Raw genomic sequence first — 25,115 nt, 5'->3', positions numbered from 1 at the left:
CATGTGCTGGGCTTGGGCAAGGTAGCAGGCTTGTAGTGACAAAGAAGGCACAACTCATGCCCCAGGGAGCTCACGGGGAGAGAGGACAGATGTGAGGAGAAAACAGGAGATGGGTGGAGGGGCTCATGCTAGACTTTTCCAGGGGAGAGGGGAGTCAGGGAAAACTTCTTGGGGGGCCAAGACGGCTCAGTGGAGAACTGTAGGATGGGTAGAGGTCAGCCAAGTGAAGAGGAGAGTGAAGAATGCTCTAAATGGAACTGGTTAAACAGGGGCTGGGGCATTTCGGGAAGGTCCTTGTAAAGGGCTGAAGGATTTGAGTTCATAGAGTGATACGACAGCTTGCCCCTCCTTGGGTGGTCACTCTGGCCACAGTGTGGCGAATGGACTGGAGGCATGGAGACCCATGGACGCTGTTGCCATATTACAGGAGAGAGGTGATGGAGTCTGGACCAGAGTGTTGACACAGCTGATTAAGGGACATGGAAAGAATAAAGAGATATGCAGGAGGAAGAAACCACAGAATCTTGGTTGGGTATGAGGGCGAGGAAGAAAGAGAAGCTAAGGATCATTTCTAACCTAGGTCACCAGGTGGATGGTGGTACAATCGCTGAAAAGGACACAGGAGCAGGTGCAAGTGAGGAGGGAGGAGGATGGGGACTTCTGCTTAGAACGTGTGGACTTGAGATGCTGCCAGGACAAGCCAGCGAAGATGGCGACTGAGGAAGCAAATACACCAGTCTAGAGCTCAGGGGAGAGATTCAAGAGGGGGGACAGATTTGAGACTACAGACAGCTACTGAGACAAGGAAGTGATGCCACCCACCAGAAAGCTAATAATTGCTCTTTATGTGATAAGATTACAGGTGATTTATATTTTATTGATTATATATTTTCCAAATTTCTCATAATCATTTTCAGTGGATATTACTCTTATATATAAAAATTACTATTTAAGACAAATAATACTGGCGTGCCTCAGTGAATCAGAGAGACTTCTTCCCCTCTACCCCCAGGATGAATATCTGAAGGATGTCTCCTGAAGGCTCTGGGGTGAAGTGGAAGGGAATTCTACCACGTAGCACAAGAGCAGGGGCGCACTGACGTGCTCTCATCTACCTCGGTAGCTGGGTGGAGATATTACCGTCAAAGATAAAGTGAGGAGACGTTAAAAGGAAGAGTTACTAAACACTCTGCCTTGTAAAACTGACTGGAGAAATTCCCTCAATGTGACTATTTCTAGGCAGTGTTACTACATCAATATATCCTATAGTAAAGCGAACAAACTGGCACAAAACTTAGGCTACATTAGGAAAATTCTAAAATTTATTCCTTCATCCATACGTGCAACAAATAACTGTTTATTGAGTGATGGTTCCATGCCAGCGACTGGAGAGTTAAGGATTCAACTCTGATCAAATGCCACTGTATACCTAACATGGCATTCCAAATTATTGGAGCGATGAAGGTGAGGCCCACGTGGAGCTTGAAATCTGCTAGGGGATTCAGGCAAATAAATAGGCACTGCATTACTAAGTGATGAGTACTATGGTGTGACAAGATCCTGTTGGAAGCATTGTGCCTGGTCTTGGGGTGGTGGGAGCATCAGGAGGTTATGGAAGAAGTAATGTGTAAGATCTAAGGGCACGTTGTGATAGCTAGAGCCAGACAAAGCTGAGAAAGGAGAGTCCAGGCAAAGGGAACAGCATGTGCAAATGCCCCAAGGTACGAGGCCATGATACAGTCCAAGGACTTGTCAAGAGGACTGATTCTTATTGATGGTGATGTTGGGAAGGGGGGTGCTGTGTGCTGAGAGGTATTAAGAGGTTATGCTAGAGGTACAAATGCAGGCCAGATCGTGTAAGCCTTGTATGCCATGTTAAAGAGTTTGGATTTTACCCTAAAGAAGAATGAGAATAAAGAGGAGGGAAAGGAGAAAAAAGCAGGAGGAAGAGAAGGAGAAGGAGAAGAAGAAAAAAGAGAAACCACTGAAGATATTTAAGCAGGGGAGTGATATGATCCAGTCTGAACATTCTGACTACCGTGTAGAGAAAGAATTGAAGAAGGACATGACAGAAAGTATACTTATTAGGAAGCTAGTGTAGAAACACAGGTTAGAGATGATGTTGGCCCATTTTAGGTAAGTGGTAATGGAAATGGAGAGAAATGGACAGATTTGAGAAATATTTAGAAGGTAGATATAATAGAATTTAGTGCAGATTGAATGCTTAGGGATAAAAGGAAAAAAGGATTCACTGATGATATAGATTATCTGATCTGGAAAAGATGACACATTGGGCTCACTGAGATGGAGTACCCAGGAAGAGTGACCAGTCTGAATACAGGACGAAGTTGAAATGATGAGTTCAGTATTGATTATGTTGACCTGGGCTGTGCAGATGTACACTTGGCAGTTGGGTATGTGTCAGGAGAAACATATTTAGAAATCATCCACACATCAATGGCAACTGACACGGCTGAGATGATCCAGGGAGAGTGAGCAGAGGAAGAACAGAGCAGTTCCAAGATAGGACTCTGAGGAAGACCAACACTGAAGGATGGATGACTGTCTAAGTATGACACAAATGCATAATTTATTAACTATATTAATAAAGTAAAAACTTCATTCCTGGGACACTACCCTAAACAAAATGAAAAGAGAAAAGAGAAACTGGGAAGATCATATCTAATGTATGAAAGAGGTTCATTTCATTAATACATAAGAAACTTTTGCCAATCAATGAGAAAAAGACTAACAATCACAAAGAAAAATGGGCAAAGGATATGAATAGACAGTTCACAGAAAAGGAAATGCAAATGGATTTTAAACAGGAAAAGAGTTTCAACCTCACTCATAAGAGGAATGCAAAATAAAATTAGACAATGCTATTTAGAGCACTTCCTGCTCAAAAATGTGAACACAGAGTTCGGAGGATATTTACAACAGACTCCCTCATACAGAGTTGGTGGTATAATATATTTGTTCAATTCTATGGAGGCCAATTGTGTACATCAATTAAAATGAGAATTAAAGAACATATCATTTGTTCCAATAACTCTACTTCGGGAGTTTGACCTTACCAATGTATTTGCCTTGTGGACAAACATGTATATTCAAAAATATTTATCTCAGCATTACTTGCATCAGCAAAAGATTAAAGATTTTTTAAACAGCAGTATGTGACTGATGAAATAAATTATGGTTTTATCCCTATAATGGAATCTTATGCAATTGCTAAAGAGAATGAAGCAGTTCTGTTATAGACCTGAAACCATCTCTCATACATGCTATTAAATGAAAAAGCAAGGTACATGAAAGTATGTACTAAGGAGTCATCCTTGATTCTGGCCCATCTTTGATTCTGGCCTTTTCCTTATTATGTCCACTCCTGAAATGCCGCTCTTCATCATGCAGATGCCGTCTTGGCTCAGATACTGGCTTCTCAGAGAGGCCCTCGCTGGGCACCCTACATGTCACCTGTCTGTCCTCTCTCACATTAGCACACTTTAAATTCTAATCATCTCTCATTACTGAAAATTCTCTGACTTTCTTTTAAATGACTTTCTTTTAAATTGTCTCTTCCTCCCAACAGAATATAAACTCTATGAAAATTGTCTACTTTACTCACATGGTCTTCCCGGGGTCTAAACAGTGTCCGGCATGTAGTAGCTGCTAATTAGTAAACAGCAGTAAATTGTTAAAGAATGAGTGAATAAATAAATGTTACGGTATGATAGCATTTACACACAAAAACACACAGAATATCATGTGTGTATGAGCATATGTGTGTGCTTGTGTATGTCCTATAGTTTTACACCCTCACACACACACACATTTGTAATCAAATTAAGAGTCTGTGGAACTGGGTGACAGAGGTGGAGCAAACTTTTACTTTTTTTAATACTTTCCTTAAACATATATATGCATTATTTATTCAATAAATGTTTTCAAAAAAAAATAAAGGCTAGGCAGAGGAAAAGGAATGCACAGGAGTTTTTTAAAAAGAGCAATCAAAAAAGTAGAAGAAAATCCAAGAGAACATGATGTCATGGAAACCAAGGAAAGACAATTTCAAGGATGGAGTGATCAACAGTGCCAAATGATACTGCTATTTCTAAATAATATGATGCTGGAGCCAGAGATGACTTTAGAGATGTCTAATTTGGCCCAAAGAGCACCAAGCTCACTCGTACAAACCTCAGCAAAGCATGTGTAAAGGCCTGGCAGCCAAACTACACAGCTCACTTCCAGAAAGGCTGTGTAGCCAGAGATCATGCAAGGACTGCCTGACTCCAGCCAATACTGAAGAAACATGTAGAACCAACTCAAATTGTGCTTAATCACCTGCCGGAGTAGAAAGTAACACTGGCTTTCATTTTAAATGCTGAAATCATTAACACCGTTTTAAGACCTGTACCTGGGATTTGTTTTACTCTGGTATGGTAAGGTGGCAGACACAGAGACAACTGCCTTTGAAAGAAGAGCTTATAGCAAGGGAAGGGGGCAGGCCACACCACGCAGGGCCCGTGGGGAAGCACCAGGTCAGTCAGGAGGCAGAAGGAGAGAGGAGACAGCATGACCCTCAGACACTACTGTGGTTTCTGAGGAAGGAACGGATTAGGCAGTTTAGGAAAGTTGGAGGAAACTTAGGCTTGGATAGTCTGAATAATTTCGGCAGGCTCTGGGCCATAGGACTGGCCTCTAGCTGTCCAGTCTAGCTGACTTGGCCCTGAGGTGATAACAGCAGGGAAGATGGGGGCTTGGTGCCTGGGAGTTAAATGAAGGGGACTGGGATGTGGGCTTTGGATTGGTTGGTTTGCATAGGAAAATTGTAATCAAAAGGAAGTTGGTTTGCAATGTCTAGAAATTAGCCAGCTCTGAGAGGGGCAGCCTATCCCCTACAAGCAAGACCCCTAAGATGTCAAAACATCATAAAGTATGAAAAATATAAAAACATGATTAATACAAAGACAAACTCTACAAATGATACCTGAGACAGTGTGTGTGGAATCAATATAATCCTCCTCCTTGGGCTCCAGATTCCATCTTTACCCACCTCCTTGGAGGGCTCATACATTACTTACTGCTACGTCTCCCAGGCCTCGAACTCGAGCATATAAACATCTTTCTGATACGAAAATTCCAATTACTCTGATTACAAGGTCCTTTTCCTTGAAGCGGCAAGTTCCAACTGGGGAGGTGATGGCTAGATTGCTAAGAGTTAGCAGTTCCCAGTCAGTGAATACTTCCCCACCTGAGGTAGGTCAAGGGACAAGCTGGTTAGAAGAGGGCAGGGGGAGGGAACTAGAATACGGTCATCCAGAAGAGATGAAGAAAGGTGAAGTGAGAATGGAAGATGCTTATGAAACCGTTAATGAAATTCCCCTATGTGTGAGATAGTTGCCCACATCTAAACTAAGGCCCACTTAACAGGCACATGAAAAAATTCCTTTAAAGACATTCCACTGATTTTAATGCTATTCAAACTAGTAGAGTAGGATTTTTAAATATATGTTTGATGGTGGTGATATTAATCATGATTACAGTATTCGCCCACTAGAATTCTTAAAAGAGCCAACCTAATATAAGCTTTGGAGTCAGACTTAGGAAATACTTGATAATGGACAAACTTTGTGTACCCTAATGGCCTCAACTTTCTCCTTCCTCAGATGAGATTGTGTCTATGAAATTGCTTGAAAGTAATGAAGCATGATATAAATATAAGGTTTTTTTCCTTTTTCAGGATAAGGAGAAGAGGAACTCCCATCTAGCAAGATCAGAGCTGGAGAGTCGTTTTTCTTCTGGGAGCCAAAGGAATTTCTTTGAATCTTTTTCGCACTGGGCCTGGAGATAGGAGAGGATGGAAGTCTGTAAGGCAGTTTCTGGGGCAGCACTCCTCACCCTCTCACCCTTTCTTCAGGACATTGGCAGTAAGTTCACTATTAAACCTGAACAGAGGCAAGACGGAAAGGGCTCTTGTCGCCTCTGTGAATAGCTCTGGACCCATATCTGCTCTTGGATAATCATTCCCAGCCCCTACACTCACTTTCCTCTTTGACCTCCCTCCAGGCTTCATTTTCCCCGTGCCCACCCCTCTTGGCCAGAAGAAGGCTTCCTGGGCTGGAATCTATCCTCTCCTTTGGATCGCCTCCAGCTGCCCTCTCCAGTTCCACAGGACAGGAGCTCGGAAGTTTTCTACACTTAGAGCAAAGCTTGAGCATCAGTTCCAACCAGTGTAGTTTCTTAAAAGGTACTTCCAAAACATCTCTCACAAAATCCCAAGGACGGCATGAAACACTCTGGATCTGATGCGAAGAGCTGCTGGAACAGCTTGTATTTTGCAAAAGAGAAAAGAAAGTGTTGAGTTTACAAGCCTCAACAGGATGGAAGTAAATGTATTAGGGGCGGCGGGGGGGATAGTTTCTATTTGTATCATAGGTTTGACTAGCACCTTTCTTCTAAAGTGTTGAAAGTATTTTAAACAGAAAAATATCTAACGTTGGTTGAGGGTTCATCATAGACTAGACACTGTGCTAAGGGCTTTGCACGGGTTCTCTCATTTAATCCTCACAAGAGCCACATGAGACAGATATTATCATTCTCTCCATTTTACATTTGAAGAAACTGAGGCAAAAGAGACTTTAACCTGTCCAATGTCATAAATGCACAGGGTAGGGAGCCAAGATTCTGACGCTGGCAATCAGGGTTAGGCGCCTATACTCTTAACCACCAGGCTTTGCTTCGTCCAGCAACATCATGATCTGCTAAGTAGATAAAACCACCTCTGCTACACAGAATCCATCTGAGACTTTTAAAAGGCTTAAAAGTCTTGGGAAAAGGTCAGAGCCAGGATGAGATTCCCAGGCTCCAGACCACCAGATCTCAGATCTATTGTGTTCTGGGAACTAAGAGGAACTGGCTCACTGAACATCCTGAATTCTCAGGGTATAAGCAGAAAATAACTTTATTCCTGCTCACCCCCACACCTTCAAAACCGAACTGTGGGGCTTCCCTGGTGGCACAGTGGTTAAGAATCCGCCTGCCAATGCGGGGGACACGGGTTCGAGCCCTGGTCCGGGAAGATCCCACATGCCGCGGAGCAACTAAGCCCGTGTGCCACAACTACTGAGCCTGCGCTCTAGAGCCTGTGAGCCACAACTACTGAGCCCGCGTGCCACAAGTACTGAAGCCCGTGCGCCTAGAGCCCCTGCTCTGCAACGAGAAGCCACTGCAATGAGAAGCCCACGCACCGCAACAAAGAGTAGCCCTCGCTCGACATTAACTAGAGAAAGCCCATGCGCAGCAACGAAGACCCAATGCAGCCAAAAATAAGTAAATAAATAAATAAATAAATGTATTAAAACAAAACGAACTGTGGGGTATGCTTGGACTAAATCCATAGCATGTAGCATAATGTCCTGGTTCCCGTAGAAAATATAAAGGTTTACAGTCACTTTCAGTTCCCCAAACAGTCCCATTTCAGTACTAAAAACAGCCAATTTTGTTAGGGCAAGCTTGAGGCAAATGTAGAGACCTGGAGGTGGTAGGAAGACTCCAGAGCAAAAAGCAAGTCAGCTTCCTCATGTAAAGGCCAGGAAGACAGTTGTATCTAAGAGTAGCAGGAAACACCCGGCCAGAACTTTTCCCTGCTCCTTTTGGGTGAGAGGCATGGTTTTGCTTAACTGGGGCACGGAAGAGATCCCAACCGCTTCTCCTTCTGCTGACCTCTATGTAGTGAAGTTCAGAACATCAGGGCATGAAGAGACTTCTACACTCTTCCATTTGCAACCCTTTTATTTCAGAAAGAAAAGAATAATGGTGGCGGCAGCATGGTCTAGTGAAAAGAGTCTAAAATTTCACGGGAATTCCCTGGCGGTCCAGTGGTTAGGCTCCCGCGCGTCCACTGCATGGGGCACAGGTTCGATCCCTGGTTGGGGACCTAAGATCCCGCATGCCATGTGGCGTGGCCTAAAAGAAAAAAATGTTTTTTTAAAAAGAGTCTGAGATTTGAAACCGGTCATATAATGATTTTCATCTCAGCTGGTTCTTTACCAATCGTCTAGCTCTGGCCAAGTCTGTGCCTACCTCACAGAGTTGTTACGAATTTGACAGAACACTGTTATCCTCTCCTCACTCCCCAGGACATGGCACATACCCAAGTCCCGCTTTAGGGTCGAGCCCATACCAAGCTAGGGGAACTTGGAAGTGACTCTCACAAAGAACCAAACAGGCTCTTTTAGCAAAATATTTCACGTCTTATACTTAGTGATGACAATCTGATTGTCGTGTAGCTGCCTGATCCCATAGTCAGAGCTGCCCAGGTATAGTCCTTCAATCCCTCCTCTACCCACATGGTTCCACAGCGCCCCCAGGCAATGGCATCCATGGAAGAATGAATGGAACAGAGTGACTGCTGATTGCTAGATCAGAGTTGGGATACATATGGAGCACAGAGATTAAAGGATAGACAAGCGATAGGGGGAGGAGATCGTCAAAGGTAGAAACGTTTACCTGATCCCCACTTGGAGACCTCAAGGGAGACTGTAGCTCATGAGGCCACAGCACAGCAGTGGAAGAGGGCACCAAACAGGTCTGAGACATGTTCCCGGCTCCTAGAACATGGGATGGATGCCTCAAGCTCCTGCACGTTTCAAATGCGAGGTACAGAAGGCAGCTGAAAGTTCCACCAGAGAACCTGCCAGGGTAGGATCAACTTGGTGGAGAAAAAGGACTACAAGGTGGACTGCCCCCAAAAGGAATCATGGTCAGTTCTTGGAGGTGGTGTGTGTGTGGAAAACGGGGGTCAGAATCACATCAGAAACCCCGAAGCAGAACCATTTCAACAAAAGGATTGCCACTGAACCCTGACAAAGCCAAGACAACAAACTGCCCATGTGTCCCTCAGCCACAGACTTCAATACTGGATGCCATGGGCTAGATCGAGATTGACCATGTCTCAGCAGAAACCTGCCATGTGTACACACGCAGATAAGAGTAATTGCCCAACTGCAGAGACCAGGACCAGCATGAAACAAGAGTGATTCTACACCCTCATCCCAAGTTCCACGTTATCCCATAGTAGCAGTTTTCTCTTATACCCAGAATCCACCAATGAGAAAAGAAAGAAATAAACCATTCTGATCAAAGGCTGAACTTTGAATTAATTAACTATTTACCTGGAAAGATTATTTTTAGTCAAAAGATACTGTTTATACTGTAGGAAACTAAGATATTTTCAATTGGCAGTATTATATTGTTTGCTCTTTTCCTCTTTCCATACCAAGCATCAGAATGTAAACTTGGGATGATAAGATCACTATAGAAAACAAATAAGCTACATTTTCATATAACATCCATGAGGAGTATTTAAAGTTGTTTCACCATCACACAGGCAAGTCGATCTTGAAGTAAAGGTATCTCTGAGCTCCTTGGTGTGCTAGTAATCTATTAAGGAGAGACTTCTTTTCTAGAAATGAGCTGTACTGAACCTGTCCAATGTTAATATAAAATACGGAAATTACATAAAATTTCAAGGAGATGATTCTTATAAAGCATTCAGTACTCGTTAAATATTAGTTGCCATTAGAACATTAGAATGTTCTTTCTCATTCCCACCAGCACCACCTAAGCGGTTTCCCTCAAGTCACATAGCTGCTTATGCACAAAGAGAAGACCAAATCACAGAAATCATTTTACATTTTCCTAGTGTGTTAGAGGTAGGGATCAGAGAAGTATTCAGACCCTCTCATGACAGAGATAATTTGTGATGAGTTGCAGCCAAAGCTATTGAATCAGCTGTCAAGTGTAGAGACCATCAGCCCAAGTAACCTGCTTCCTAGAAGCCGCCTCTTGACATTTCATGTGGGAAAGCTATCCCTGGTTAAGAAAAAAAAAAAAAAAAGGTAGAAAGAACTAAAAAGGGAGGTAGGTGCATAACTGAGAACCCGATAAAGTAGTTCACTGGGAGTGAACTAAACTATTCCTAGTAACAGGAAAGTCTTGTGGCAAGGAGATATCAGTGGGGAGAAGTAAGGGGTGGGGAAGCAGTAGTCGTGGGGCAATTTCAAAGGAATGAAGGGAAGACCCAGGGAAGCAGCAGGCCTGGGGCTGCACAGACACTGCAGGAAGTGAATTATCTCCAAGGGCTAGGGATCCAAATAGTACATAAAATATTGGTTCTGTCAATGAAACTCCCTCCTCATGTGAATCAGGCTCAAAGGAGATAATTACCCCTATGTCCTCAAGACCACTCTTTGGATCCCATGAGGGTCTAACTCCTGTCTCAGATGTCAGTATCTAGGAAATATAGCAATGTCCACACTGGAAAACATAGACTTCCAGAGCTGCAGGATCCTTACAGTCTCACTGAATCTCTGTTTCACAAGTGTGGAAACTGAGGCCCAAGGAGATTAAACAGCATGCCCAAAGGCAAAGAGCTATTTACACCAAAGCCCCGGCAAACACCAATTATCTTGTCCCTAGTCCAGAGTGTTTGCCACCATAGAGTATTTACAGATTCACCTTTCATGGTATAAATGATTTTAAACCTGTAGTCATACCTACTTTGCTGAGGCAGGATTTTAATTATACCTTCCCTCCACCCCATAACACTCACCCATGTTTTCCAAAGACCATTCAGTAGTGTGGGACATTAAGCCAGCAAGTTGATTTCCCAGCATCCCTATCTCAATGTGACATATCTATATCAATAATAATTTTTAAATTTTAATTTGGGCTCATATTAGAAAAATGCTTATTATAGACATTTTTCAAAAAGAAGAAAATAAAAATACCTACAAACTCATTACCAGAGATAATCTATTGACATTTTATGATTATCCTTTCAGTTCTTTCTTTGTGTTTCTGTCTTTATGCATATCTAACTGTATGTATATATTCTTTTCAATTTACGATTGTTCTGAACCTACTATTTTCTAACCTATTGTTTTCACCCAGTTACATATTATCTGTAACCTTAGTGCTTGGAAAAGTAGGAAAGATGAATTTTTGTTTTAACAGCAAGGAAATATTTTTATTAGAAGACCACACACTATGTTGTCTGGAAGATGGTACCCGGCAGTTATTTTACACTTGAGTCACCTGTATTGATTTATACTAAGTCTATCTTTGATGTACTTCCGGAGTCCCACCTCTCAGGTGTCAATCTCTCTCTCTCTTCTCCCTCATGGTACCCTCAGACTTCTTTTTTACTTCTGCCCTCCCCTCAACTTTTGGCTCCAACTCTGTCAAACGGCCCCATCAGTTTTCAATGCTTGAGGTTGGGAGAGCTTCAGGTCCTCTGGGTCCTGAGCATAGCTGGATGGTGGAAGGAACAGAGGTGAACCTGAGATTACAGGTCCTGCACAAAGGGAAGAGCATGCAGTGAAACTACCGTTCCCCAGTCCATTGTCATTAAAGTGGCAAATCTTCAAGATAATTAAATTTTATCTTGCTAATATTGACCAATTATTACAGAAAAACTCTAATGGGTTACTTGCTAACAATATATCTGTTTCCATCTTACCAAAGACCGTGTTCTATTACTACAGAAACGGATAAGTAAATAGGAACAAAATTGAATCCCAACCCACTGTTTTCTCTGCTCCTTCTAGTAATTCCAGTGAAGAGATTAAAACTTTCATGCAATATGATCAAGAACTGGGAGATCAAGCTTAGGGAAAGCCTGAAAAACTTCTGATAGTGTGAGAATACACAACTCAACAGCTATGTGATATTGGAGACCACCAAGGAGCCTGTGGGAATATTTTAATGACTGTGAACTTGGGACTTCTCAATGACTTCTGGGACATGAACATGATGGTTCTACTTGACAATTTCTACTTTACTCCCCACTCCCTGGTCGCCAAAACTAGATACGTGGAAGGAGGGGAGAAGACGCATTCATCTTCTCTTAGAAAGGAGGTCAAACTTGGATTTTAGTTCCACTTCTCCTTCCCAATTAATCTCAGTCCCTTCCCATCAGGTCAGAGGTGTAAATATTCTTGTCTCCTGACTCCTGTCGAAAGTCTCCAATAATGCCACAGCCTTGAAAAGCAGCGAAAGACTCAAAAAAAGTCAGGGAAGGGCTCTGAGAACTAGAAAGACAACTGAAAGTTGAGATAAAACATTTTCAAAATGTTTATCCCATTGGGAACTTAGAAGAGTAGGGAGCTGTGGTTGCTAAGAAGCAGCTTGGGGGGAGAATGAGTAAAGAAACACAGCAAGAGCAAGTAATTGCCCTCTGGGGATTCTTAGGTTCTGGAAAGTTATCAGCTGAGACTGACAAAGTAAACCTCCATCCCCAAGAAGAGGATGGAGCACTGCTTCAAGGACTTCCTGAAAGATGTGCTGCCTCCCATCCACAGTGAGTTAGTTCTGTGCATAAGGTGAGGACCCAGCCTCGGTGAGTCCTCCCCACAGGGAACAACAGGAGGAGGGTGAGACAGTAGAGCCCAAACCCCTGGAGCAGCCAGGACTGTCCTAGGATCCTCTACTTGGTTTTTCTCACTGGTTGCAGTTGGAGGCGCTTTGATTCTTCCACTCAATCAAGTCCTCGGTCTTGGTCAGTCATCCAATTAACAGTATAAACTGAAGTGCTTAGTATATACAGACATACATTCAAAGAGCTGAAGAGTGGCGATCAAAAGAGATAAGTCTCTTTTCTTAGCTTCGAGGCATTTGCATTATACTGGAGATAAAAAGAGGAATGGAGAAGGTGGGATTGGTATAAGAACAGAAGATAGACATGGACCCCTCCTTTTCCCAGGTTTGGTCCCTGATCTAGTTTTGTTATGGATTACCACACTATGTAAGAAATATCTGGGTCCAATTTTGGAAAGAATTTCATGTGTCAAAACCCTACAGGTCTTTCAGCCTTGACCCAAGTAGTTTTCCCATTTCTATTTGTATGGTGCCGTCCCTATTTCCTTAGCCTCTGGTTTTCAAGCCAACATGGTCTCTCACTCATTGGCACTTCCCCAGACAGTTATGTGTGATACGAATGCTTTGATCCCCAACCCCAGAAACCCATATGTTATTTCCTACAGCCCCACTAGCTATGCATACTTAGAGTAATCAAAGACCAAAGATTTTTTTCCCTCTTTTTATACTGCTTTAAACTACAGCTTATGTATATTCACTTACTACAGATCTTCAGAGCTGATAGAAATCTTAGTGTTTACCTAACTTATTCGTTCTGCAGATGAAGAAACTATGGCTCAGAAAGGTAGTGACCTACAACCATACCTACATGGTCTATTGATACAGGTTGAAAACCATGCCTCCTTACCACCAATCTACATACACTGTAAACCACATCTACTTTTACAAGACGTAAATGCACTTGTTTCTTTGCTTCTACTTTAGTACTTCTACATATCTTCCCGGCTATTTACACAGTCCGACTCTATGTCTCCTGTTACCAGACTTGATACTCAAGCTTCCTCTGAAAACTCTGATAAGATCATGATAACTCATCCTCTCCATCCTCCTGCCAGGCCGAGTTGTTAGAGATGGAGACCAGACTGTATTGATCCTTCTCACCCCAGCACTTGCCACTGGACCAGGTTCTACTCAGTGCTCAGTGAATGTTTACTAAGTCAAGCTAAATGGAAAGAAATTCTCTAATTATCCCCCAAAACTGAGAACAAGCCCATCTATTAATAAAAATCAATGTTTTTATCATCTAAAAACAGCATCAAATTTTTATTGGAGAAAAATATATTGCATTTATAGTGTGTGTAGAGCATGGTACTACCCACCCGGTATAAACAGACTCTACCTTATTCTTCACTTTATTTAAACAGGGTCTTTTTATTTCTTTATTTTTTAATTTTTATTTTATATTGGAGTATAGTTGATTTACAACGTTGTGTTAGTGTCAGGTGTATAGCAAAGTGATTCAGTTAGACATAGACATATACCTATTCTTTTTCAGATTCTTTTCCCATATAGGTTATAGTATTGAGTAACAGGGTCTTTTTAATTAAGTGATTTAGGCAATAAGATGTATTGCAGAGGGGCTTTACGGCTCCCATTCTGTTCAATTTCTGGCCTTTATAGCACAAATTCATATTGTTTCTTGTCACCCGATGACCACGCAAATTGACCTCACCCGTTGAGTATAACAACAATAGCCACTTGTGTTTACTTAGTACTTTACAAAGTCCATCCATATTCATTTCTTCATCTGATCTTACTCAGAATATTGTGAGCTGGGCATTATTATTATTCCCACATTTCAAATGGAGAAACTGAGGCTCAGAGAGGACAAGTAACTTGCCCAGGGCACATAGCAGGCTAATGGAAGAGGCAGACAGGAACTCAGGTCCCTTGACTTCTCACTCACCACACAGCATTCCTCTGCATGGCAAGATAGGTGTCCTGGGCCTCCAGTCTAAGATTCCTTAGGCGCCTCCCTTCCTAGACCATATCCTTTTAGAACCCCCTCCCGTCCCTCACAAACAGGTTCAGTGAGAACTGAGAACGTGCAGCACAGCCTTAAGCCTGGTTCCAGGTTGTGTCCCAGGTAGATCTGACACCTGGGTCAATCACCTTACCCCTGTTCCTTGGTTTTCCTGTCTGTAGAATTAAACGGATAAAATACATGATCTCTATGATTCCTTTCACGTCTAACATTTTTTTAAATTTTCTTATATAGCAACAGGGCCCTTCTGAAGGGAATCTGGATTCATGACAGCAGCTCCAAAGGTGAGGATTCTGGATGCTGTCGCAGCCTCCGGATTGTAGTAGATCAGAGCTGAATTGCTTTCTCTGCTGTTAGAAGGACGAGGTCCTGTGGGTAGCCACAGGCTTCCTGGGGGCAGCGCTCAGAATCCCAACCACCAACTACTGCACTCAGGCCCCAGAGCCTTGTCTCCAATCCTGAGAGTCTAAAGCCAGTTTCTATTCTTAGCAGTTTCTACAGTGACACCTGCTGGCCACTGCAGGACCAGGGCTGAGTGGAAGGCAAGCGATGCCTGATCCATCCAGGTTCTCTGCTCTCTCCCTCCACCAATCAGCACCCAGACCCCCTTCCCAGCTAGAGAGAATCTGAATTGGATTATGCTTTTCAATTCTGTTGCATTTGATTATGTGGCTCCACTCTGGTTTTCTTAACACTGATATATTGCTTTTGTCCTTTGTTACGCTGTCTCATTTGATTCTCATAGATTTTACCAAGACCCAATTTTTTTAAAATTTCTTATTTGATTCTGTGGCACTGCTGATTTTCTAAAACAAATTCCTAACACTGAAAGGCAGTATTTCCTAGAGGTTGGTTGAAAGCATAGTACCTCATATGCTCAATAAATATTTTTAAATAATTGAGTTAATTAATGTACTAATTATTCATATTTTAAGAGCAGGAAATATACCTTGATATTACATTTCTATTAAGAAAAACTGATGGCATTTAATTCTATGTTTATAGAAGACTGGTCAACATGTTGGAAGGAAAATGACCCAGGGCAAACTTAGCTAAGAAAGAATTCACTCCCCCTGAAAAGAATCAGTGGATGTCAGTCACTTCATACTCAGTAGTGACGTTAAGTATCATTGGTTTCCAGATGCTCTCATTATATTATTTTTTTATCATTTATTTAAACATCTAACTTACTACATAAATTGCATATTATTGAGAAATAAGGCATAACTGCAGTCATAATTTAATTACAACTGCAAATTTAATTAACCAACTAGTAACCTTGTTCTTCTCCTTCATAGCACTTAGCACAATTATACTTAATTAATTTTTGTAATCATTAATTTAATCTCTATGTCCCCGATTAAATTATAAGAACCAAGGAGCAAGACTCGCGCTTCTGCGTTTCTGGTCCACAGACAGGTGTCTGATGTCTAGCACAGTCCCTGGCACACAGCAGGGGCTTAACCTATACTGATTTCAAGTATTTAAACTTCGTCCAGACTGATGGGCACGAGAATGATGTGAGAGGACTCCTTTCTAGGCAGTGACCCAGACCCGGACCCCAGAAGAAACATACAGAGCAAATGAATTCAGTCTTCTAGGGTTGGACCCCCAGGCGCTCCTCTTGGTCTCAAGTATCTGCTTGTGATACTCTTCCCACAGCCACCCCACAGTGGAGACGCCTTCCTTTCTTCCGTGTCTTCTACGTCACTTCCCTCCTTTTCCTGTTTTCCTTCCTTCCTTAGTTTTCCTTTCTCTTTTACCTTCCTTTTTTCTTTCCTATCGTTCTTTCTCCCTTTTCTCCGCCACTTTTTCCCTCTATCTTTCCTTCTATACCAATAGCTTATATCCTATATAACTGTAACTGCTGGATCCTAGATGTAAAAGGACGACCAGAACAGGGACTTCATCCTTGAGTCTAGTGTGAGAACTCAAATGTCCTTTTCCCCACCATCTTCACTGCATTCTCTCCTAAGCACCTAGGTTAAGGAACCTGACGGGGAGGTGCTCCAGTCCTGGCCCACGACTTACTCCCAGACTCCTGGAGTGAGACCTTTACTTGCCCCTCCCTGCCTCTGCTCCTCCCCTGACAGCCTGACCCACCTGCTCCACGAGGAGGGACAACCTGACCTGGGTGAGTTTGTCCTCATGGGCCTCTCCAGTGACAGGTAGACGCAGCTGGGCTCTCTGTCCTGTTTGGGGCCGCCTATCTGCTGACCCTGCTGGGCAACGGACTCATCCTCCTCCTGATCAGCTGGAAGCCCGCCTCCACCTTCCCATGTACTTCTTCCTCGGCAACCTCCATTGTGGGGTTCCCCAGATGCTGGTGCACTTCCTCCTGGAGAAGAAGACCATCTCCTTCACCCAGTGTGGAACCCAGCTCTTCTTCTCCCGGGCCCTGAGTTCCTGCTGCTGGCAGCAATGGCCTATGATCGCTATGTGGCCATCTGCGACCCCCTGCTCTACGTGGCAGTGATGCGGCCAAGGCTCTGTGCAGGGCTGGCAGTGGTCTCCTGGCTCGTGAGTCTGGCTAATGCTTCAGTGGAGACTGTGGTCACAGTGCATCTGCCCACCTGTGGGCACCACGTGCTGAACCATGTAGCTTGTGAGACACTGGCACTCCTCAGGTTGGCCTGCGTGGACATCACCCTCAACGAGGCGGTCACAGTGGCCTCCAGCATGGTGGTGCTGCTGGTGCCCTGCTGCCTGGTCGCACTGTCCTACACCCACATTGTGGCCACCATCCTGCGGATCCGCTCCAGCGGGGGCCACCGCAAAGCGTTTGGGACCTGCGCCTCCCACTTCACTGTGGTCTCCATGCCTTACAGGCCGGCCCTGGTTACCTACATGCAGCCTGGCTCCACGGCCTCAGGCAAGCAGGACAAGGTGGTGGTGCTCTTTCACCCCCATGTTGAATCCTCTCATCTACAGTCTGAGGAGCAAGGAGATGAAGGCTGCTCTGAGTCAGGCTCTGATGAGGCGCTCTGAATCAAAGCATTAGAATGTGACCTTGTCATAAGAGGGCCTCACTCTGAAGACGGTGGGCACTGGAGCGTGCCCTCCGCCTACTGTGTGCATGTGCGGGCATGTGTGTGCACGTGTGTGTAAGGAAGCAGGTGAGAGAGGCCACAATCCATACTATCTTTTGAAATAATAGAGAAGTGGAATTTTATCTCTGGGCACTATTTCTGGTTCCTGACTTAGTCTAAAAAAGGTGAATTACAACAACGTAGAAATACATACAGAAGATTAAACGGAAAAAGAAAGACATACTGGCACATATGAATTAGAAAGGAAGACCGAATCAGAAGCTCGAGCAGCACACAAGATTTATGCTAAGAAAGTCTCTTTCCTAAATGCTACAACCATATGTCTAAGCTTTTCTGAAATCAGTGAAAAAAAGAGGGGACAAGCTGTAAGTTACAAGATTCACCGTGCCCATGGGATCAAACAGGTCTTAGGCCAGAGGTACAAACGTCATCATGTGATCACACGTGGTCCAGCTCAACTCAGCAGGCTGGGGTATATTCACATGGGGACTTGGAGCCAAAGTCATAGTAATAATCCCCACATCCCTGACGAGCAGGACTGGACACAGTGTGAGTCACGTGGATATCACTCTGCTCACTTCCCCTTCAGACTTGCGCAGTGGGTGGCAAGTGGCTGGCCAGAAAGTGAATACTCATAACCTCAAACAAATATCTTTCTACATAATCAGGTCTAAGGACATGCTCTTATGAAAACTGAAGGATGTATTCAGAACACATGCTTGACTAAGAATTGTGCCACGTACCATTAGAGATAAGCCAAGCTACTTAAAAAAGAAAGAATTACAACTCCCTGTGAGTGATAATTTCACTCTACTCTTCTAACCCACAGTTAATGATTGAACTCTAAACATCCTAGAATGTAAAGTGAGAATAAAGTGAGGCAATAATACTTTATCCAGAAAAATGTTTAAAACAACTTTTAAAAATCAGAATGAAGCATCTCTTACCTAAATATTACAGATTTCTGGTTTGTCTTACCCACAAGCAAATATACAAAATATAAATTGAGAACAATTCAAACTTAGTCTGTTGAGAAAATGTCAAAAGGCTGAGGAGGAGAAAATGAAGTATCTTTGAAAACTCCTAGCAAAACTTTTTTTTAAAATTGAGGTAAAATTCACATCACATACAATTCACGATTTTAAACATTTACAATGTGCAATTCAGTGGCACTTAGTATATTCACAGTGTTGCAGAACCTCACGCTATCTAGTTCCATAACATTTTCATCACCCCCGAAGCGCACCTCATACCCTTCAAGCACTCGCTCCCCGTTCATCCCCCCTCCCAGGCCCTTACTGACACTAGTCTGCATCCTGTCTTCATGGATTTGCCTATTCTGGGTACTTCATACAAATGGAATCGTACGATATGTGATCTTCTGTGTCTGGCTTCTTTCATTTAGCATAATGTTTTTGAGGTCTATCCATATTGTTGCATGTAGAAGGGCTTCATTCCTTTTTATGGCTGAATAATGTTCCCTTGTAGGGAAATAACCACATTTTGTTGATCCATTCATCAGGTGATGGATATTTGGGTTGCTTCCAACTTTGGGCTATTGTGAATAGTACTGCTATAAACTTTCATGTACAAGTTTTTGTTTGAAAACCTGTCTTTAATTCTTTTGGGTACATACCCTGGAGTGGAACTGCTGGGTCATACAGTAACTCTATGTTTAACTTTTTAAGGAAATGCCAAATTGTTCTCCACCATGGCTGAACTGTTTTACATTCCCACTAGCAATGAATGAGGGTTCCAATTTCTCTACTTCCCCGACCACACTTACGTTCTGATTCTTTGATTGTAGCCATCCCAGTGGGTATGAAGTGATATGTTATTATGTTTTTAATTTGCACGTCCCTAATGACTAATGATGTTGAGCATCTTTTCATGTGTGTGTTGGCCATTTGTATATCTTCTTTGGAGACATGTCCAGCAAAACTTTTGTTTTTAATTTTATTGAAGACCTCCCTTTCCCTTCCCTCCCTTTCACTCACTCCCTCAGCCCCTTCCTGCCTCCCTCTTCCCCTAGGACCATGACCACCAGCCTCCATCCTCCTCTTAATCCCCTCCCTGGTCCTTTCCCCTACTGCTCCAACTCCCATCTGAGGCACTCAGCTCCATCCCCTGAGAAACATATTTTAACTCTCATTTTTAGACTTCTCATTTTTAGACTATTAATTTCTCCCCTTAAATCAACAGATTACCTTTTCCTTTCTCTATTCCTTTTCAAAGTTCTCTCCCCCAACCAAAGCCTCCACACTTAGGCATTTGCCCACCCTTTACCCAGTGTCTGTGATTTCTACAGCAAAGAAGCCTCAGGAGTTCTTCCTCGTCAGTGAGTGAGAAAAAACCCACAGTGCTTATACTTTGATGTATTTTCCTTTACCCTCATCACATGTCTATGGAACATCCAGCTTTGAGGAGTGTGGTATTCTAGTACACCTTCTAACATAACCTGGCTACAGAAATGCTCACCAAGTAGCTGAATGAACAAACTTTGTCTATGAGGTTGGATAAAACCAGTTAAAAGTTGGAAGGAGTCAACTGATGTTCGTTCTATACTTGTTGAGCTATAATCCTTCATTAAATTATGACGTAGTTGGGACAATAATCTATTGACACCTTCTAATCCTAATAATTAAAGCATATCTTTTATATATAAAATAAAATTTAGATTGTATTGTCTGCAGCAGTAGTGCATACATCTAGTTTATCCAAAGAAGGCATTAGTTCATTAGGTTGTAGGTTAGAAAAGAGGGGGGAAATGTCCAAAATATTTTCCTACTTATCCCACTGCTTGAGTTTTAGAATTCAGAAATTTTTCTTGGCCCTTGCCTCTTTAAAGAGAGACTCAATGTATTTAAAGGGCACTTACTAATCAGGAGGAAACAACTGTTTGGTCCCTCAAAAGACCCTTCCGTTTAGAGTCATTCTTGAGCCGGTATCACAGAGCAGACTCTGAAAACATCAGTAACAAGGTTCTACACTGAGCTCCTAGATGAGAGGAGGAATTTTAAAGAAACCCTCCTCGATATGATGTTCATTCATTCATTCAGTCCACCGGCTCTATATGCCAGTCTCTGTTAGAACTAGAAAGGGCACAATTAAAAGAAAAAATACCCTCTCTACCCTTCAAGCAGTTTGTTTGCTAGAAATCAGAAAAGAGGAGTGAAAGAGCTGGGCTTAGTGCAGGGGGGTTTCCAGTTCCACCTCCTGGCTTCAGAATAAGTTAAGAGTCAAGGTATGTGGGCTCTATCCCCCCATTACACTACGGGGTGGATGTTTCCCTTTTACAGCTAAAATGGAAAGAGGTCAGCTGGTACTTGACGAACTGGACCACCAGTCCACTGATCTGTCCAAACTACTCTTCAGCCTGTTTCCCTGTGTTACATTGTGGCAGTTCAAAGTTTCCACCTGGCTCCCCAGGAGCAGCATCCAAACACCACACCTTTTCTGACGTTCCCCTCCCCCCATAAATCAAACCTGTGCTACATTTCATTCTGTGGGAATGTGGCTCCCCACTAGCAGCTGTGATACACTCTTCATGCTCCACGTGGTAACATAATGTGATGTAGCAAGAAGAAGATGGGGACTGTGGTCCTCAGATTTCAGATTCAGTTCCAGCTTTGCTTCCAACTGGCAGAATGATCTTGAGCAAACCACTTCTGCTTTCTGAGTCTCAGTTTCCTCATTTGTAAAATGATGAGGTTGAAATGGTGATCCCAGAATTTCCTTCTAGCCTACATTCTTTTCTGTGACTCTCACTTTGCATTTTATTCTCTTCAGTGGTGGGAATTTCCGTTGCTGTCTTTGGCACTCATGAGCCACATGCAGGGACTAAAGCTTGGTTACCTATTGCACTGACAAAAGAAATAGGCTCTGTGGAAAGCCAGGGGCTCCCATCCCAGGTGCAGGGTTCAGAAACTCAGCTGGGTATTGTGCCAAAGCCAGTTTCTACTCTGGGCATTTTCTACAGTGACACGTTCCGGCCACAAAAGGACTGAAAGAAGGAAGTTGTAAGTTCCAACTAGCTAGTAGGAAAGACGGAGGATAGCATCCAGCTGCTCTGCCCTCTTCACCCCCATCCAACCACAGCCCTATCTTCAAACCCTGTTAGAAAGACTTGGGGTGAATTGTTTTCATTTCCATTTCATTGGATTCTGTGACCCATCTCTCATATCTTTAATACAAATCCTTTTTATTTAGATAATGCTCTGAAGTTATGAAGGGCTTTCTCACACATTGTCTCAGTTGATACTAACTAGTTCTTCCCTTGATCTAAGACATTCTAAAACATTTGTTTTGGACAGACCTCAGAAGGCTAAAGCTAAGGGGAGACCCAGCACACAAACGGCAAGAAATGCAGGATCACTTTTTCACTATTCAGTGGGATTTGGCCTCAACTTTTTCAAACAAAGAATGAGAAGTTTAGGTCAAAGATTTTTCCTCCTCAAAAGCTCTACTGGTTTTATCTCTAAACATATTCCTCTCTCAAAAATACTACATCTTAAGTTTTCAAAGATAAGGTTAAAAGTTCCCTCTAAAGCAGTGATTCTCAAACTTGTAATTAAAGTTTTACATTTTAGTTACCAGGAAATATTAAGAAGTTACTAACATACTAATGTCTGGGTTTCACCCTCCTGAGGTTCTGATTTAATTACTCTGGAGTGTGGGCTGGGCTTCTGGAGTTTTCAAAGCACCCCAGGTGATTCTAATGTGTAGCCAATGTGGAAAGCACCGCTCTGGTTTCCACCTTGGGTCCTGTGGGATTTTCATAGGCAAACCCTTTAACATGGAGTTTTTTCCTTCCCTCTCAAACTTTCCCAAATGGACATCCAAAAGGGCTTTCCCAGCAGTCAGACTCTTCTATGTGTCTCTGTGGTCTCTACTTACTCTCATACTAGCCAATAGCACTACCTTCTCCTGACGTGTTGTAAAGACACATGAGCTGAACATTGAAATGGGACTAGAGGGTCTTGTTATTAACAGAGAAATACAGACTATAAAATTGCTTAGTACCTTTTTACTAAAAAAAAAAAAAAAAGACATCTTTATCCTTTGATAGAGGCTAAAGACAAGCAAAGTAAATAGGGAGGTGTTCCAAGGGCAAACATGTCTTTGCTATGACAGAAGGATTTACACATAACAAAGCCCCAAGGGTTTCAGAGGCACTCCCTTACTGCCTTCACCAGTGGGCTCCGTCAGTTTCCAAACGTCATTGCAAGTAAGTGATGTGCGCATTCATCTTACATTAATCACTTAGTTTAGCACTCAAATAAACGCCAGCATTTCACCAAGGAAACAGCAAAATCACAGAAGCTGGGGCATAATTATAGTTGGTATAATGTTCTACAATGATGCCTTGATCTTATCATCCTAGGATTAAGCCTGATTCATCAGTACACTGAGAACCAAATGAAGGATTTTTGCTCTGTCACTGACCCAGCCTGGATAATGGGAGAAGCAGGAAAACCACCTGCTCCAGCATGAGTAATAAGGACAAGGGGGGGTTTCAGAATACAAGTCCTACATCTTGGGATCAGATAATAATCCTCAAGACTACTACTTTAAACTCTTTCTATTCATTTACCCAACAAAATGTTTTTATTGTGAAACATTTGTTAGAAATCTTTCTTTGTACAAAAAGAAAAATCAGAAAAGGTCCCTGACTTCAAGAAACTCAGAGTCTAACGGAGGAAAAATACAAGTACTTGCAGTCCTACTTAAAGTCCTTTGTTCAAACACAGACTGTGAATTCTGATCCTGATTCTGGCCTCTCTAACCCAGCACCTCCTCCTGCAGCCTGACCCACCTGCTCCATGAGGAGGGATACCCTGACCTGGGTGAGTGAGTCTGTCCTCATGGGCCTCCCCAGGGACAGGCAGAATCAGGCTGAACTCTGTCCTGTTTGGGGCCGCCTATCTGCTGACCCTGCTGGGCAAAGGGCTCATCACCCTCCTGATCAGCTGGACGCCCGCCTCCACCCGCCCATGTACTTCCTCCTCGGCAACCTCTCCATTGTGGGGTTCCCCAGATGCTGGTGCACTTCCTCCTGGAGACGAAGACCATCTCCTTTACTCAATGTGGGGCCCAGCTCTTCCTCTCCCTGGCTCTGGAGGGGCCTGAGTTCCCGCTGCTGATAGCAATGGCCTATGACCATTATATGGTGGGTGACCCCCTGCACTACAGGGCAGCAGTCGGCCCGAGGCTGACAGTGGTCTCTTGGCTTGTGGGCATGGCTAATTCTGTAGTGGAGATGGCAATCACCATGCACCTGCCCAGCTGTGGGCACCACGTGCTGAATCATGTTGCCTGTGTGGATGTCACACACACTAGGGTGTCCTGGTGGACTCTAGTGGAGTTGTGCTGCTGGTGCCTTGAGCTGAATGCTGGGTAGGAATTCAGTTGTAGAAACCGAGAAATACAGAAGAACTCAGAAACAGAAATAGGAGGGTTTCCCCTGAGAACAAAGAAGCTTGTACTAAGGGATAAAGTGTTTCTGCAACTGTATACACACAAGTACATGTGTGTGTGAAAGATGTACTCTTTGTTTTTGAAGGTATCGACAAATAATGACTTAAGCGCTGGAATCTTCTTTGTAACTCTGCTTTTTTCCACCGAAATTCAAAAGCAGTTTACACCAATCAGAAATGTTAAATATTTGTTGACTGAGTGAACATCAGAATAATTCCCACAACCACTTTCATCATTGTCCTAAATGTCAACTTCACCATCTAGTCAATCAGTCAAATAGCACATTTAATGAGCCTCTCTTCTGTGCTCACCCTGACTCCTTTCATCACCACAGTTGTCATCACAACTCCCTCCTAGTGTTGAGAGCATCATGGTGCCCTGGAAAAAAGGCAGGACTTGGAAAGAAATATCAATCAGTAAACACATTCGTATCAAGCTCCACTGTGCTCAATACACCATGCCAGGTGCTGCAAGAGACACGCCGAGTCTAATATGAGGTCCTTCCCCATAACCTGGGGATTACTTGGAAAGATAAGAGATAAATACCAAAAAAGAAATTGCAACACAATCCAGCAATGGAAAAGTATAATTAGGCAACATTTGGTTAATTGCCAAATATGAGATAGAAATTAAAAGCCCAGGGGATTCACAAAATTCCCCCATGAAGGGAAAAAAACTGGGTCGTTTGCAAAGGAATTGAAGAGGAAGGAAAAATTAAAATGGCTACAGAAAATGGTAGAACTTGGATAGATGAGGGAGTAGAGAGAGAGAGGTTTATTCTTGGCTCATGGGGGAATGACGTAAGTCAGGTGAGGAGATAAAAAATACCAAGGTCTGTCTGGGAAAGAGTGAGCAAACCAGTTTGGTTAGAGCAAAGATTTCATTTTGAGGAGTCCTGCGGAGGAGGTAAGGCTGGAAAGTGGGGATGGTGTGCATAGTAGGGCTTTGAAAACAAGGCCATGGAATTTGCATTAGAGGCAATAGCAAGTTAGCACAGTTTCTGATGTGGGAAATAGCACATCTAATATATGATGTTCTAGAAGTTATCCTCTTCTTCTCCACCAGGACTGTTAGACTAATTGAGACAAAAATAAATAGGACAAACTTTTTTCTTCTTTTAGTCCAAAAAACTCTCTATTTCATGCTTCACTAGTGGGAGTAAGTGA

At 43.0% G+C, this 25,115-nt stretch overlaps 2 pseudogenes; both read left to right on the top strand.

Annotated features, from left to right (window-relative positions):
- The first annotated feature begins 12,309 nt into the window (after positions 1–12,309).
- On the top strand, positions 12,310–17,423 carry LOC132430563 (olfactory receptor 2F1-like; annotated as a pseudogene).
- A 5,871-nt stretch (positions 17,424–23,294) lies between these two features.
- On the top strand, positions 23,295–23,872 carry LOC132430562 (olfactory receptor 2F2-like; annotated as a pseudogene).
- The last annotated feature ends 1,243 nt before the right edge of the window (positions 23,873–25,115 follow it).

This window comes from Delphinus delphis, chromosome 9 (assembly GCF_949987515.2).
Source record: "Delphinus delphis chromosome 9, mDelDel1.2, whole genome shotgun sequence".
Lineage (NCBI taxonomy): Eukaryota > Metazoa > Chordata > Mammalia > Artiodactyla > Delphinidae > Delphinus > Delphinus delphis.
This window is presented reverse-complemented; position numbering and strand designations above follow the sequence as displayed.